At 43.8% G+C, this 11,301-nt stretch overlaps 1 long non-coding RNA gene across 2 annotated transcripts in view; it reads right to left on the bottom strand.

Moving 5' to 3' along the window:
- The window catches only part of LOC115064805, a 115,384-nt gene that overhangs the window by 25,591 nt on the left and 78,492 nt on the right, over positions 1 to 11,301 (bottom strand). For both annotated transcript variants that reach the window (XR_003844627.1, XR_003844626.1), the window contains exon 4: positions 4,996 to 5,072. This is a non-coding gene — a long non-coding RNA (uncharacterized LOC115064805). The remainder of the gene's footprint in view (positions 1 to 4,995; positions 5,073 to 11,301) is intronic.

Raw genomic sequence — 11,301 nt, 5'->3', positions numbered from 1 at the left:
GGAGGGAGGGAGGGAGGGAGGGAGGGAGGGAGGGAAAGAGAGAATTAACTGTCATTCCCACAGCCTGTCCATGATATCCATTTTCAGGAGTGCAGAATATGTCTCCAGGTCAGGCTTGCTCTCAGAGTGAAAGCAAGGAACAGCACCAGAAAGGTCTGCTCTCATAAGATGGGCACCATGCCGGGGGCTGTGCCTGGTCCTGAGGAGACATCGCTAAAGCATTTCAACGGGGCTTCTCTGAGCCAGCTCCTGGGGCACACACAAAGACCCATTCAGGGTGGCTGCAGCCCTGAAAGCCAGCAGATGCTCTGAGGGGCCTGGGAAGGGGTGGAGAAGCCACACAGAGCTTGGCACTAACTCTCTGGGCCCCGCCCTGGGCAAGTGGGCCTGGAGGGCTTGGGTCTGCAGCCACTCCACAATCTTTGTTTCTCCCTGTATTTCTTTTTCTGACCATGGTCCAGGGCAACAAGGACACCAGCTGCCATAGAATAGATTGAATAACGTCCCCTGAGGAGGCTGGAAGCACCACCTCTCTAATACCAATCCAGTTGGCAGGGTATTCAATCGAAACAGGCCATTACTAACTGGTTTGCTATTGCCAAGTGCCTCTTTAAAACTGTGTGTGTGTGTGTGTGTGTGTGTGTGTGTGTGTGTGTGTGTGTGTGTGTGTGTGTGTGTGTTGTGTGTGTGTGTTCGTATGTATGTGTATTGGTGCATGTGTAACTGAGGATGCAGATGTGTTGTGTACATAGACCAGTCATCCTTGGGAATTTAAGCCACTCCCTTTAAGACAGGATTTCTCATTAGGCTAAACTGGCCAGTGAAGTTTGGAGATCGTCCTGCTTCTGCCTCCCTCGAGATGAGATTGTGAGCCTCTACCACCACACCCAACATTTTTACGTGGATCCTGGGGATCGAACTCAGACCCTTAAGCTGGCAAGGCAAACATTTTACTGACTGGTCCATCACCATCACCATTCTGCCCAGTCTTAAAGGTGCCTCTTTGGGGGGGGGGGGGAAATCTACCTCTCAGAGGTTCCTAGCCTGAGCAGGTACAGGCTAGAACATGGAAGTGAGTTATTCTCCAAGATTTACAGGTCATTCTACATCCTTTAGCCTCCACTTTCCTACCTGCCGAATGACCTGTTAGAACTTGGAGTAGCTACCATATGTTCCATCTGAGCAGCAGTCTGACCTTGGGTCCCTCCTTCCTCTCCATATCATGTTGACTTGCAAGGAGAGTTCCTGGTCTAGGTCCCCAGCTTTATGGCTTATAGAACATCAAAGATGCTTCAAGAACCACATTCCTCAGATGCAGACAAACAGAGGATTCCCTGCTTTGCTCTCTCTCTCTCCTAATACACAGAAGGCTATTGTGTGAAGGACACAAGCAAATCAAGAAGCAGAAAACGGAGACTCATGTAGTCATCAAGGTTGGATGACGTGATCTATAAGTCAGCATCCCATTCTAGAAAAGAGCTGAAAGGATGTCTCAAATAAAGGCAGTTGTAGGTCAGCCAATCACTGCAGCCCTCTGGATATGTGTATTCATCCGGACATCACCCTCCTTAGATGGTCAGCCTAAGTTCGGCATCTTGCACAGCACCTAGAGCATGCTCTTTCTCAGCCATTTTTTAAAAATTATATGGAAATTGTCTGCTTGTCTCTATATTCCCAGTGGTCAGCTGCTATACTTAACACCAGCACCTCCCAGTGCTAACACAGAGCAGGGATTTAGTAAGTGCTTACTGAGCAAAATGGATGTGTTCCCTCACTCGAGAGGTCTTGCTGGCACAGCCTCTCACTTTTCTTTCCCAAGAGTATCATGTAGCCTTTGCTTTCAGGAAGTTCTGACCTGCATTTATCTCAAGACTCCTTTATGCATATATTTCTGGGTTTTTTTCCCCCCTTCTAATTTCAAGAAACAATTGCTGGTCATGTGCCCTACGCTTATCAGAGTAACTGCAGAAGTCAGCCGTTCTACAAAGTCAGCTTTATTTAAGGAATTAAATTGGAAATGAGCATTTGAGATCTCGGGGCCAGCTTTCCCTTTTGATAGACAAATAGGAAAGAATTTTTTTAGAAGGAGTTTGAGACAGACACAGAGGTACATACCTGTAATCCCAGCACTCTACAGGCTAAGGTGGGAGAACCCTAAGTTGGAGGTTAGCCTGCGCTACATAGTGAGACCTACCTCGAAAATGATACCTAAAGGATTTTGATTAGCTAGAGTCTTCACATTACAGTGAAGTTTTGAGGTGAGCCTCCGATATGCCATGCCACACATGTGTAAGTATATGTTTAAGGGGCAAATGTGTAAGAACCTATGGTCAAGAGCTGATCAGTCTAGAATGGGGAACCATGGGTAGGCGAGAAAAGCAAACCTTCTCTCTCTGTGGTCCTTTATTTAAAATCACTAACTCATTGGTGAGCATGCAGGGAAGTCCCAAGAATTTAAACAACACAACGAACCAAAAACCAAACTTGAGAAAACTGGGACTGGGGTTGTGGGTGTGGGGGATGTCAATTGGTACAAATTGAGGATGTGATGAAAGTCCATTAAAGGACAAATGTCATATGCCCGTTGCCCTTTCAAAAGAAATGTTTGTGCGTTTTCACTGCTAAAGCGAGTTTCCACTGACCACACATTCAGAAAGCTAGCAAGGACTGCCCTTCAGCAGCCCTCAAACTGGCAGACGCCTTCCTTCTGGCCAGTGAGCTCAGGGTCTGCGTGACTGCAGGCAAGTCATTTGGGGACACTGGAATTCTGAGCTAGGAGCCAGACGAGGCAACAAAGATAAGGTCTGGACAGAAACCTGGCAGCCTAAGCAACATCTGCTGGGACCAAGGGTTTGGCTCTGGCTCCTGCAGGGCTTGCTAGGTCTGCAAGCTGGTAAGTCGGCCTGGGGTGCTCCTGACAGCAGGTGGCGCAGGAGAGCAAACACCGAATCCCGCAGGACCCAGGAGGAAGCAGGAAGCATTAGGTTCTTCTGGCCTTTGCAAGTAAGCACCATTGTCAAGGGAAGCCACGGAGACCATACTCTCCTTGTAGCGTTCCACACATTTCCTCTGTGAAGTACAAAGTTACATGTGGGTCTTTCTCAGGGAAATTAAAAACAAACAAAAAATAACAACAACAACAACAAAACAAAATCAAACAAACAAAAAAAACCAAGATGGGCCTAGAGATAAACCTTTCAGGAAATGCGCCATGAAAATCCAAGAAACAACATTGTACATTGATTTCGGAAGCCAGAGCTGAAAGATGCAAACCACTCTGAACTCTGAGACAGGGGCATGACCAAAGTTCAGTTTCAGAAGTTCCATCCCCATCTAGAAAATAAAACCAGAACAATAACAAGGAAAACATCCACCTAATGTGACTGGCGACACCCAACAGTTTTGAATAGCCACAGCAAGAAAGAAAACACAGGTGCATCTTTAAGGAGACTAGAAGAAGCAACGTTGATGTTTCTCTCCTTCTAAGCTTGTCCCCAAATACATCCTTTGTGGGAAAGGGCAGTGTAAAGGCTCCCTTCCCACGTAAATACCCAGAATTCCTCATATTCTGTGTTCCACAGGGAAGAGAAATTAGTCCTTCTTGTTCATTTTTACAGCATCACAAATTTAAGAATCTTAAACAGTGGAGGATTCTAAATGCTGGCGGTGAGGGTGTACCTGACATACAGGGTACAAAAAGAGCCTCAAAGCAGCAGGGGGCTAAGATGTTCTTCAGCTGTGTAGGTTGGCTCTGAGGAAAACCGTGAGTAAAGGCGAGGAATTTTCCTCATTTTTCCATTGGTTTCCTTTTGTGTTGGGATTTCTTACACAGGCAAGGAGCTCTCTAAGCACCGGTGTTATATAAACCAGTGTTCAAAGTTTATGTAAGCGTGGAGAGCAAAGTGCTCCCTGGCTTAGAGAAAGTTGGTGGAACATTCAATGCATTTGTTCAACATTCAAGGCTCCCAAAAGCTTCTGGAGCCTTTGCTTGGCTAGTAGATGTGTTCTGGATCTATCATATGACCTACCTCCCGTCTCGGTGGATGCCCACACCATAGGTGTTTCAATGAAACAAAGTGTGAGTCAACAACAACAACAACAACAACAACAACAACAACAACAACAGAACCATTAACAGTACGAAGAAGAGAGAAGTCAATTCCTCGGGGGTGAGGGGATCGGGTCAGGAACCGTGATGTGGAGGGGTATGGGTGGGAGTTATTTTATGTCCTGTGCCATTGTATATGTTTGAAATGCCTTTCTGCTACTTTAATTTTCCATTTGTGAATGACTTCTGGTCATTCCGGAATCAGTCACATGGTAGCCCTCCCGAATCAGCATCCTGACCCTTAGGAATCTCAAATAAGTCTTCCACAGGAATGATACTCAAATCTTTATCTATCTGCTACACTCTCCACTCTCCACCTGAAAGATCATTTAGATTATTTCTCTTAACATTAACCCTCTCCTACAACCTTCACCTAAGCAGTGTTGCTAGATACAAACAGAATGAGCAAAGTTGCACTTCCAGCAGAAGATGATGTTTTTAGAATATCACCAATATTGTATGCTTAGCATCCTCAACATTGTTTTAAACTGTAGCAATATTACTCTTGAAAGCACAAGATCCTGCCTCAAAGCTCTCCATGCCCATTCAAAGCTACAGGTTCATGTCCTCTACACTGGGCCTCCCCATCCTAGCAAAGAAAAGGTTCTCAGCAGACCAAAAGAGGACACTGAGGTCAGCTTGAAACCCATTTTGCGTAGTTGTTTTCCCGTCTGCATTGAGTATAACTATTTAATAGAAAGGAGGGCTGAGTGATTCAATTTGACATGATAGCACTCTTTCATTTAATTTAAAATAAATAAGGCTATCAATAGCTTTTTTTTTAATTTAAACACAGTTTAATGGACTGTATGACTATGACACTTAGCAATCTGTTAAATCCATATTTAGTTTCAAAGATTTGCAATGCTGCGTGTAGTGGAGATTACCTTTTGAAGATCTGCTGGCTCTTTCTATCTCTACTCTTCAGGGGGAAGCTGGGAGATCCAGACGGCAAGGAAGGACTCTGTAAAACATATGCAGTCTCATCAGAAGGTGCCCACTCTTACAAACACCTTTCCCTTTACTTTTCTATGTAGCACACGGAGACTTAATACACAGATCACAACTGATCATGCAGAAATCAATGGGACGTGGGAAACCTAGCTCTAGTAGATATTTCTGCAGCGTACATAGCTCCTGCATCTGTGGTTCAGAGACCAAGGAAGAGGGGGATGGAAAGATTGTTAAGGACCAGAGTACCAGTCTCTCTTTCTCTGTGCTTCCAGTGTGGTTGATAACGTTTGGTCAGCCAGCCTGCCTGCCTGCCTGCCTGCCTGCCTGCCTGTCTGTCTGTCTACTCCTGCCGCCATGTTTTCTCTGTGATGACTCTGTGATGACTCTCTCCTGATACTACAAGTCAAAATAAACCCTCTTCGCCTCTAAAACAACAAAAATAGAAATAGCTTAGATTTCTTTAAGCCCCTTCCAGCCAAATGACTCCTTTTTCCACGTGTATTTATTCCCGTGGTTGAAGCTTCAGCCAGGGTAGTTACAGCAGTGTTTCTCCACTGTCCCACCTCAGGAGACATAGGAAACTGTGATAATGTCATGATTGGGACCAGTTGATTAGGATTGGGAAGGTTTTTAATTAATTCATCTAATTTGTTTATTTACTATGTCTACGTACGTATACATGTGTGGATATACATGTACCACATGTATGCAGTGCCCAAGGAGGTCAAAGGGCATCAGACCCCCTGAAAGCGGAGTTACCATTGATTCTGAGCTAACTGGTATGAGTGCTAGAAACTGAGCCCAGGTCCCCTGCAAAAGCAGCAAACAGTTTTAACCGCTGGGCTATCTCTCCAGTCCCCAAGGGTTGGTGGCACCTTATCTGAGGCTTCCTGACAATATTAATTACAATCAATCACAATTAGAACAAAATATCTTTGAGTGAAAATGTTCTAAAAGATAGTAAAATGTGGAGTTTTTATGGTCTCTTTAATGACCATTTCCTATTTAGCAGCGCCTACTAGCTGATCTCAGATAGTACAGAAAAAGTGTAAAATGTTAGGTGGTAGAAAATGAAAAAAATACAAGAACAAATAAAAAGGTTTAAAATGAATACTATATACTGCAAGCAAAGAACATCATTGTTGTTAAAGAAATCATGACTAAAAATAATTTAAGATTTATTTTTCTTAACAGGAAGTATGACGTAGTTCATCTGCCCTAGAACAGGCCCAAATATTTGTCAAAGCAGAGTCATACAATGAACTGAAATTTTCTTAGTAGTCTCCAAACCTATGTCGTTTACCAGTACAAGAAATTCACAATCATCTTTCTCAATTATTAAGATCTGGAAGCTGCTCCAGATGTCCCCAAACCATTCCATGGTACTAGTACCTCAGCCTTAGAGCAAGACATCCCAATGTGCATACATCCTGGTTTTGGCCCACTGAGCACCTCACAGATGAGTGAATGCCAGAGAAGAGAAGTGCTTTACCAAAGGAACATTCTCAAATGTGAAGGAGGGTAAGGTAGAACACTGAGGGAAAATTCTGGCTCTTTGTCACTGACCACCTGACCATGTGGACAGAGCCAGGCAGACATCATCGTATCATACATACTGAGTGTCCATGAAGTGCCAGTACTGGGTAAGCCCTTGAGAAAGAAGAGATTTTAAACCCTTGGGGATCTCTAGAAGGAGCTCGCAGTTCACAATGAATGATGGGAAACCTTACCTTCACCAAATCCATCACCAAATTCAACAATTCTTTATTCGGTCAGGGTCTCAATTTATACCCTAGGATGCTAGAACTAACCATGTAGCCCAGGCTAGAACTGAACTCAGCAGACACTTCTCCTACTTGAGTCTTTCACATGCTGGGTCTCCAAGCATAAGCCACCATGTCCAACAAGTTCAATGACTCTCATAATCCTGTCTGGAAGGATCACAATTACTGAGCCATGTGTTTCTTGGCTGCCGTGAATGGCACATGCAATGGTTCTCAACCCATCCCTACTTTATCCTCCAGTCAGGCATATGTCATTTAATAGAACATCATGTTACCATTCTTCTATGTTACTTTCTCCAAGAACCTCCTTTGCGCCTGACTTCCAAAGGTGTTTTTCTCCATGAGGAAACAGGCTACTTTCCTCCTTTGCACTTCCGGCCAGGTGGTTTTGAAGCTTAAAGGGAAGTGACACAGCCCCCCCAGTCTCCATTCTCTGCCTACAGTTTACTCCTATTGTGCCTGGAATGCAGACCCAGGCATGAGGGGAGAAGGGTTGAAGATGAACCCAATATTCCATTTACCCTGCTTCTAGGTCTCAGTAGGGTTTTGCAGTTGGTGTCCTTGAAACTGTCCTCCAGACCTATGCCTCTCATAATCTTGTCAGGAAGGATCACAATTACTGAGCCATGTGTTTCTTGGCTGCCTTGAATGGCCCATCCATCAGGGAGTCCCTTCAGAGTACCTGGCAACCAACCTTACTAATGCACATAAATTAGCACATATAGTCTGGAGAAATGAAAAAGCCAGCCCCCAGGTTTCCATCAGCCTGTTTTCAACAAGGACCCCTGCACTTGTTTTGAGTGGATAGTTACAGTTTACCAAATAACCTTTATACTTGACTTCTGATGTTTGGGAGTGAGACAATGGACAGGTTTGATTGCCATTGGGTTAAGTAAGATAAATAAAGCTCAGAGCTCAATGGGGAGCCCAAACCACACAGCTCGATCTTGAAGGGCCAAGATCTTCGGAAGCTGAGTTCAGTGTTCTTTGCATTGGACGACTTCTATTTGGCCAGAGCTGAGAGAACAATTTGAGAAGACCAACATCAAAGGATCTGCCATGTTTCTTTCTTGTCTTTTGAATCTCCAACTCACAGTCAACTCCAGATGTCCCCTAATTGTTAGAGTCACCTTTAGTGTGTGATAATTCTGAGAAAAGCTCTACCCTAATATGACACTGGTGTGCACGCACATGCACCCATTTATCTATGTGCAGAATCTATTGTCCCACTATTGAAAACTCTTTACCACGTTCCATGTTGCTTTTTTAATGGGCATAGCAGATAACTATATTGTTTCCATTCAACAGCAGCTGTTGGTGCAGTGAATAAGTGAATGGTTCTCTTGCCCATGTCTAATTCTTTCTCTATATCCTGGAACTGCTCTTCTGCTTCAATAAATCCCACCTGATAGCTGCCTTGAACAGTCTTGCTGATATTCACTAATAGGGAGACACATACATCTGAGCAGCACAGACACAGAGAAAAATAAATCTGCAGGCTCTCCTGCTTGTTCTAATGAAACACAACCTAGAAGGTCCAACTTCAGAGTCACCTGGGATTAGAAGATGTTTCCACCTGTCTTAGTTTGAGCTTTACTGGTGTGAAGAGACACCATGGTCAAGGCAACTCATAAAGGGCGACATTTAATTGGGGCTGGCTTACAGGCTCAGAGTTTCAGTGCATTATCATCATGGCAGGAAGCACAGCAGCATCCAGGTAGGCATGGCTCTGGAGGAGCTGAAAGTTCTACATCTTCACCCAAAGGAAGCCAGGAGCAGACTGTCCTCAGATAGCTAGGAGGAGGGCCTCGAAGCCCACCCCCACAGTGACACACCTCCTCCAACAAGGCCACACCTCCTAATAGTGCCACTCACCGGACCAAGCGTATTCAAACCACCACACCATCCTTTGGGACAGAGATCTTTTGAAATAGAGATCCAACCCCCATTTTATAGATGGAGACACATGAGATGGCCATCATGTAATAAGCAGGCAATGGAGGTAGAGCTGGAGTTCATCTCTCACTGCTCCACTCACTGCTGCAGACCTCATCACCTCCCTGGTGATTCTGGAACCTGTTCGGAACATTTCTAGAAGATTCCTCTTGGAGGCCTACATGCTGTTGTTGCTCAGCTGAACACCAGGCTTCTGCTAGATGATGCTTTTCTTTCACTTACTACTCAAGAGTCGTCACCCTGTCAGCACCCCACCCTTTTCTCACTCCCCAGAACCCAGAGACCTCCTTCCTCTCTTACTTTGTACCTTTTCCATAGGGCACATTACTGTATGCAACATCATGTAAAATTCAATTATTTATCATTAGCAGTTATTGACCAGATGCTTTCTAATGGCATGGTTTTATTGACTCTTGCTTTATATAAGCGTTTATTGAGTATTTGCTGAGTTGAGGGAATGGCAGGCACTCAATACCTATGGGGGAAAAATGGAGTGAAGACTTAAGACATCCTGTGAATAGATTCCATTCATTAAGCACTTCCTGTATGCAAGACACACTACATCTATGAGATCTCATTTACTCTGTGTCCCAGTGAGGCAGATACTCATTCCATTGGTATAAGCAAAGAAACACAGACTCAGAGAAATTAAATTAAATTAAATTAAATTATCCCAGAATCATAACCTGAACTTGGTTCTCTTTTCATCCAAAGCTCAGGGTCTGACTACCCTACAATAGAACTTCTTAACATAGGAACCAGGCAACTCTTAGAAAGGGCAACATTTGATTGGGGCTGGCTTACAGGCTCCAGAGTTTCAGTCCATTATCATCATGGAAGGTAGCCCCATAAAAGAAACTTTGTCCCATGGGAGAGGTGAGTTCTAGCCCTTCTTAGTGGGCATTCATTTCTCCTTAAACTCCTGTAAACTCGGGAGCTGCACAGTCCCTGACATGATGTCCTTGCCTCCCCGTGATTCTGGAGCTAGGCAGCAGGGCCTGTTGCTGAAGTGTCTGACAGTTTGCATTTCTAATCATTCCAGAGTTTAATTGGTACCGTGGCCTCCATCAGGTGTGCTGCAAATAAAGCTGATGTCAGAGCTTCCTTAATTAGTTGGAAGGAAAGAAAGGTTTTTTTACATTCTGAATCTGCCTCCACTGGTATAAAGGTGAAGGCCCTCGGGGCTCCAAAGAGAAGCAAAGAAACCAACTTAAAATCTGGAATCTGTGATTAAAGACCTTTCTTTTACATTACCTAGGAAGGACTTATGAAATTAAAATACCACTGAAATAAGACCATGAAATTACCAAAAGGCAATTCCAACCACGTTCCATAACTTTACTGAAGTGTAACCTACCCAGCACCACATTTGCCCATTGTGAGGATGCCAGTCAACTACTAACTGTCAGCTTATAGAGCCGAGGGAATCACAACCTAGTTTTAGACCATGTTCTTCACCCCTCCCCCAGAATTCCTCAAGCCTATTTGCTGTCACTTCTATCTTTTGCCCTACTTTACCCACTTCCAAGCCCAAGCAGCCACTCATTTGATTTCTATGTCTCTAAATCTGTCCTTTGGGACATTTTATGTAAATCTAATAGTATTGTATGTACCTGTCTGCACCCAGCTTCTTTCATTTAGCATGATTTTTTTCTCGAAGGTTTATTGTGTCTTTAAGTATGTGTATATTTATGAGAAAGCATAGGTAGGACATGGTGTAAGGGCTTGTTTAGATAGACTCCAGTTTGTATCGGTAGATGGAAATTTGAGTGCTCCTAATGTGGGGGCCATGAAGAATCAAGTCACTATGAACTTTGATGAACCTATCTGTGTGGGCTTCTGTTTTCATTTCTATTTAGTAGATTCTTAGGAATGGAAACAATAATGCTTATTTTGTGTTTTCACTAAACTTTTTAAAGAAACCGCTGATCTATTCTCCCGAAGTGGCCCATCCATTTCCCGTTTATACCAGCAGTCTATGAGAACAACCATTCACGTGTAAAGTGCTTTAGAGGACAGTGGTTTTCTACTCAGAAAGGAGAAGTAATTGTGAAGTGCCCAGATCACACTCTATGGTGCGAAGAAAAGAAGTGATGGGAAATTAATTTAAATAAATGAGGTTTAGCTAAGAGAAGGGATTTGTAGCAAACAAGTGTTCTTGAGGAATGTGCGTTTGGTGTCCATTTGCTAGGAAATTAAATCAACCGATTAAGTAAGAGCACACTCAGTAAAAGATCAGTTTGCCTACAGTTTGCTCATTTACCCACATTTACTCTGAGGCTGAAACAACAAAGACATGAGTTTCATTTCTTTCCATCTTTCCATCTTGGCATCAGGGAAGGGGCAGGTTTTATGGGTTTCATCTAGTTTTAACATAGTTTAGTAAAGCTGGGTAAAGCCTGTTCACATATGGGAGGCTACAGTTGATTTGGTTTGTTTGTGGACTTCATTTTCTTTGTGGTTTCTGTGTGTGTGTGTGTGTGTGTGTGTGTGTGTGTG

Source organism: Mus pahari, chromosome 10 (genome assembly GCF_900095145.1).
Source record: "Mus pahari chromosome 10, PAHARI_EIJ_v1.1, whole genome shotgun sequence".
NCBI lineage: Eukaryota > Metazoa > Chordata > Mammalia > Rodentia > Muridae > Mus > Mus pahari.
The sequence above is the reverse complement of the archived record's forward strand: the minus strand, read 5'-3'. Positions and strand labels throughout refer to the sequence as shown.